Here is a 6,000-nt window from a genome sequence, read left to right as displayed (position 1 = left end):
TTCCCGGCGCACTGCCCAGTCCCATAAATCCACCTGGCATGTCATTCTGACCCCAGCCAGCCTTCTGGTACCAGGCACATGACTCTAGATCCCATCACGCCATCTGTGCTTGGCTTTCTAAGGCTGCTGCTGATCTCTTTACCTCTCCACTCTTCCCATAGGAGGGCATGGCCTATCCCTTAATTCTGAAAAGCTCAGTTAAGCCCTAACTTAAGAAAACTATGCTGAGGACGTGAGGAAATGTAAAGAATTCTTACACAGCTAAATAACTCAGAACTGTGCAGTTTATCGACTACTTACAGAGGTTACAGGCCCCTCCATAGGTGGGGACCTGTTTCTCTTAATTTCAGCACATCTACTACCAGGTTGCTGAAACTAACTTCCCTCCTCGACACAGGAAGGCCCTTCTGCCAATAATTTTCCACTCCTTGGAATCAAGACCCTAGAGAAGGTAAACAGAATATTTCTCAAAGTAAAAATTTACTCTAAAAATACACCACTTTGCATGAGAAGATAACATCCACTTTTTAATGCAGAGCAACTCAGCTTCTCTTTTTACCAATTCATTCTGAAGTAGGAGCTTGGTCTTAAACTTGTGTAACTTAGAGACCCACCCCCCCACCCCCCCGGAATGGCTCCTCCAAAAACAAAGGGAGAAAAAACTTCTCTGAAAGACAGAAGCAGACCTCTATCCAGAGAAACAAAATGGTCTGGCAGCTTTAAAATACCAGTCTCCCTTCCTTTCTCTTCCCACTTTCCCCATGTGTGGTCATAAAACTTCAAAAATATTGGGGATTTAATCTCAGAGAAAGCTATGCACATGTAAACCTTGACACCTACTCTTTTCTTTGCTCCTTATTATAAGACAGGCATGGATTACTGAACTTGACTGTGATTTCAAGCTGAGAAGTATCACATTTAATTTTGGAAATCAAGCCAGAGAACACAGCCTTAGGACCAAGCAGTCTGCAGCGTGGCTATGTTTATGCATAGCTGAGGCAGAAAAATGGCTGGCAGTTGCAACCAGCACACGTTTAGCTTTTAGTGGCTATAAGGAAGGACTAAAGATATAACCTCACAATAAGATGCTATGAAAGAAACCGAGAGAACCAACGTGGTCGCTTCCAGACTGTAATGTAGCATGCCCGTCCTGTGATTGATAGGGACTGGGTTACTTCCATAACTTCCCTGAAGCGCTGCATCTAAAAACTCTTTGTCAGTCAGGAGTCCAGTAGGAAACAGATGACACAATCAAACTGGGCAAGATGAAGAGAGTTTAACAAAAGGACTCTTTAATATACAGATGGGTAGCTTAAGGAAATCACAATTTGTAGTGCAGTACCCATGGACCAGTAATAGTGGAGAGCTCTTACTCCCTCAGTCCTGAAGGGTCAAGGTGAGACAGCAGTAGAGAATAAGAGGTAGAGAGGGCTATGTGGGGACGGGTGTCAGTCTCCCAGGGCACAAAGCAGAAGGAGAAGGGTAGAGAGTGTATCTGGAGGGGTAAACCCTCTGTCCCATTAAGTTAGAGAACATTTCTGGTCTTCCATTTTTACCTTGTACACAATCGCTACAAGGGGAAACTGACTTTTCATCAGAGACTGAACAGGAAGCCAAACGGATCTAATTAGAAGAAAAAAACTAAAACTTAAATTTAATTGATTAAAACGTAAATTCTTTAAATCTAATTGTTGATTTACTTAAGATTTCTAAATCAGTTCCTCTATTCTCAAGCACATAATACCTAGACAGTTTTTTCCCCCCAAAGCATTTTGCTATGCATGTAAAATTAATTTCATTTTGTAAACAATAGCTTCTGGAGAATTTTGAGCTGTAGGACACCAAGCTCTGATTGCACATTTGAAAAAATACTCTGTAGTAGTTTAAAAGATCATTTTGAAAGTGATGCATCTAGAGACAGTAATACTATATGAGATAGTGTGGACAGTTGGGATAGAAAGAAGATGATAATATGAGAAAATTTTGGAGGTGGAATTAATAGAATCTGGTTCTTGATTGAATATGGGCATAACTTAGGAGTCCGGGATGACTCTTAGACTCCTAGTTTAAAAAAAAAATGTGTAGACAATCAGTAGGATGGGTGGATATTTCAATTGGGGACATATAGAACTTAATGTACTGCTGAAACCCAACCAGCTGGATACATACGTTTCCCACAGAAGAAAGAGATATGGAAATTATAATGTAGGAGTGAGTTAAGGCCTATGGTTATGGTTGGAATCGGGTGAAGATGGAGAACAGAGCAAAGAGATGGCCAAGAATGGAGACTTTAGCAACAACATTTTGAGAATTCAGATCTCTTCCTGCTTTAGTGCCATTGATAATTTTTCCCATCAGACAGTAAATTCCAGTGAGGAGAGGGACTTGGCCTATCTTGTTTATAACAGTATCCCCGATATCTAGCAGAGTGCTTGGCACATGGTAAGTCTCGATATACATTATTGAATGAATGATGAGTTCAATCTGGCTAATGGGCATTGGAGAGGGTCATCTGATTTAGGAACTGGAGCTATTTATAGATCAATTCACTCTGATTCTCCCATCTAGACCTCTTTTAGGGCTCCCCACTGAATTTGAAGTTCCTTTTCTTGGCTAGCTATTGTTAGGAAGTTTTATCTTTTTTGCTTCTACTATTTCTCAGTTTTTAAATTTGTCTTAATTCTTTCATTTCAAGCTTTGTTTCAGGTCTGTCTTTTAAGAAATGATTATTTTTAACCATGCCTCTTTATTCAGCTTTCCCTGTAGAGAAAGCTTTTCACTTTTTTCTTGTATAACCAGAGGCCCATTCAATATTTGGAAAGCAATCACCAAACATGCTCACAAGTACAGATAGATAATGTACTAAAAATCTAAAAATACTTTAAGGACTGTGTATCTTAAAGCAGTGGTCTCCAAATCAGGGTTGCTTGATAAGAACTTTGCTGATCTTAAGTGAATTTTCAATACAGGACAGGAAGTAGGAACCGGATTAGCCTTGAGCTAATTGTCCAGAAGTCATGTATCATGCAAAATAAAGACTCTGTGGGGGGGGGTACATGGGCACACAAAAGGAAGAAATTTCCATAACTTCAACTTTTTTGATATCATCTTCTTTATACCAGTTCTCATAAACTTTAGAATTCATCAGAATCATCCTGAGTGCTTGTGAAAACCCAGGTTGCTCTCCTCATTCCCCCAAATTTCTATTTCAGTACAGCAGGGCCTGAGGATTTGCATTTCTTACAAGTTCCTAGGTGATGTTAATGTTGTTGTTTCAGGAAACAAGCTTTGAAAGCCGAAGGCTTTAGACTCTGACTTCATAAAGAAATAACCACCACATCGAACACACCTTTCATCCATCCTGAGTCTTAGGATGCATTGACATGGGATGTAAAAATTATGAACAGAGAAAAGGATGAATCAAAATGAATGACTCTGGTGACAGTGTACAAATCAACACGTTTTTTAAGTCAGGTGTTTACCAAAAAAATTTAAGAAGGACTTCATTGAGATGTCAACTGAAAGGTAATTGAAAGTAATTTTTGACAGACCACTATATGATTTTTGGCATATAATTCAGAAAGAAGTTTAAAAATATTGAGTTCTGCATAATAAAACTATCATTTCCATTTACTTATTTAAGTGAGAAAGTTTTTTCAATGTTTAAATCTGTAAGAATAAAATAGGAATAGAATTGATGCTAAGCCATGACACATTCTAGTTTTAGGTAATATTTACTCATGGAAATGTAAATTGGGGAAAACAGCCCTAATCATCTCATTGAGATACATTTCTAATAAAATGTTACAATTTGTGTAATTAGCTTTCAGATTTTGTAAGAGTGTAATATTGTTTTGAGAAATTATATACCTATAAATTACAATGATAACTTAATCCAGGAGAGGATTTTTAACTTTTATACCTTTATGTTTATGTTCATAAGACAAAATTAATTTTCCACTTGAAAGTACAAATTTTGATGTATATATGTTGATAGCTTAATCAATAGAAGACTTTCAAGCACATAAATGTATAATATTTAGATACAATTCCATGGGGGAACTGAAATTAAAAAAGCAAGTCCAAAAATAAAAACATAAAATATCTGACTATTAAAAGAGTATTTTTCTTCAAGTATTTTTTAGATGGATGATAGTGGGAATCAAACTATCACAGTATTTAGAATCCACTGAATATATTTAAAAGAGTGATATTACATGTTTATTTTAGAACAGCAATATTTAGAATATGCCAAAACTAAAATCCTTTACAACTGTTTTGCTTTATGATGAAAAACATTTTGGTTGACAAGTTAAAATGTGATGGATACAGAGTTTAAAATTTTATTTTAGAGTACACACTATCAAAAAATCACTTACGACTTACTGCCTTAAGGCAATCAACTTTTAATCTTCAGCAGGGATCATTTGATGGACTCAGACAGAACTGTGAATTTAAATTCCAATGAAAACCCAGGCTTTGCCTATTCTGTAAACATCTCAACAAAAACCATTCTTGTTCTTGTTTGGCATTTTCTCTTTCTTGTCCAGCTGGGATCCAAACACTCAGAAATGAGTAATAATGGGAAAAGATTATACACTCCTGAATGACTCATTCAAAGACCTTTATAAACTTTGTATATAGACTTGTTTTAGAAAAGAATCATTTGGGTGAATTCTGGTTTGTTTAGCAAATGGGAACTGCAGCACAGTTAAAAGAAAAGAAGAAAGGATGCACAAATGGTACAAAACCATCACTGCAGGCCTTTTCCTTCAAAAACCACTTCACTGCATTTGTAATACTGGGAAACATAAAAAGAAACACATTAAAAAATGTTGAAGTCATCACTGAGTCTTTACCTTCTTGATAATAACATCTTTTGCTTTTATCTAAGATATATTTTCTCTTGCAGATTCTTTTCTTGGGAGACAGTCTTGCACAGGCATGCACAAAATCAACTCTGAACTTCTTTGAAACCTATTATATTTTTTCTGTCCATTTTCAAACTCCACAACTTTATTTTGCATGATATATGACGCCTGCACAATTAGCTCAAGGCTAATCCAGTTCCTACTTCCTGTACCGTAATTGAAAATTCACTTAAGATCAGCAAAGTTCTACTTGCTATCACATTAAAATGATGTATTCCTCCCGATACAATCTCTCATACCTCTTTTCCATTTCAGCTACCCAAGAAAACACCTCTTCTTCCCCTGATATGCAACCTAACTTTTAGAAGTGAATAGAAAACCACCTCTGGCTGACTTTGAGTAGTGTTGAGCCTCCTTAAACTTCTCACTCTGTTCCAGCATTGTGGGTAATGGAACATCCCATAGACTCTATTATTTGCACCTAGATCAATAAAAATTTATCTGATGGATTTATAAACATCTAATAAGGGTGTATATGCACAAGTAATACAAATTCTTATATACTCTCTTGGGTAATTTCTATTTAAAGTTCTGTATAAAGATATGACAGATTGAATATTAAAAGGACAAGCTAAGCAAGGAAAAGAATCTCTTCTGTATCTATTCATGCCTAACTTCCCACATATTTTTGACATTCCAAGAAAGAAACCTCAAAATAATTTTCCACTCACCTTTGTCCTTTATGATATCTTCTATACAGCTGCAGAATATATAATGGATTTGTTCTTCCAAATTATCAATAAAGAGATTGAATAGAATGGGCTGTAAAATAACTCCCATGGGATGCATCCAGTATAAAAATCTTACATTGGCAGAGACCTGTCTAGCTCATTTACTGCTGAATCTCCAGGGCCTAGTACAGTGCCTAATACATAGTAAGTACTTAGTAATAGTGAATGAATGAAAATAAAGGGGTGGATGAATATCTGGATGGATAGGAACTTGGTGTTTTTGACATCTTCTGATCTTTTTTTTAGATATGATCTTCTAGCCAATAATAAATTAACCTCCTAAATGTATAACAATTGAGAACATAATATTTTATGTTTTTATTGAGAGTATTATTAAT

This window comes from Mesoplodon densirostris, chromosome 3 (genome assembly GCF_025265405.1).
Source record: "Mesoplodon densirostris isolate mMesDen1 chromosome 3, mMesDen1 primary haplotype, whole genome shotgun sequence".
NCBI lineage: Eukaryota > Metazoa > Chordata > Mammalia > Artiodactyla > Ziphiidae > Mesoplodon > Mesoplodon densirostris.
Note: the sequence above shows the minus strand (reverse complement) of the source record.